Genomic DNA, 543 nt, shown 5'->3' with positions numbered 1-543 from the left:
GTTGCGACCCACCGGTTGAGAACCGCTGCCTTGGGGGATGTCAGAGAGCTGATTTCAGCCTGATCTCTGCAGGCCAGGCTGAGGGACAAATCTGTGCACTGGGCCTCTAGTATATATATAATCAAGTCACTCAGAATTTTTATAGACTAGTGCCAAATAAATTCCTAGTCTTTGTTCAGGCTGCTCCCTGGTCTGTGTCTCTCTCAGCAGCCAAGGCATCTCTGCCTCAGTCCTAAGAACTTAAGGAAACAGAAGCATTTTTATCCCCTTGACCAAGAGGCGTCAGTCAGCATCCCTGGGAACTTGTTGGAAACACACATTCTCGGCCACCACCATCCCAGACCTACTGACCAGAAGCTTTGGGGTGGGCCCAGCAATCTGGATTTACCAAACATCCCTGCCCCAGATGACTCTGATGAAAGCTCAGTTTGAGAACTACCTCTGCTCTATAGCACAGGGCTATAGCACTTGGGCCACATGTCCTGGTGTTTACCGGTGCCTTCATTCCCTCCATGACCCAGAAAGATGGAGGCATGACAGCAG

The sequence above is a fragment of the Myotis davidii genome, unplaced genomic scaffold (assembly GCF_000327345.1).
Source record: "Myotis davidii unplaced genomic scaffold, ASM32734v1 scaffold477, whole genome shotgun sequence".
Taxonomy (NCBI): domain Eukaryota; kingdom Metazoa; phylum Chordata; class Mammalia; order Chiroptera; family Vespertilionidae; genus Myotis; species Myotis davidii.
Note: the sequence above shows the minus strand (reverse complement) of the source record.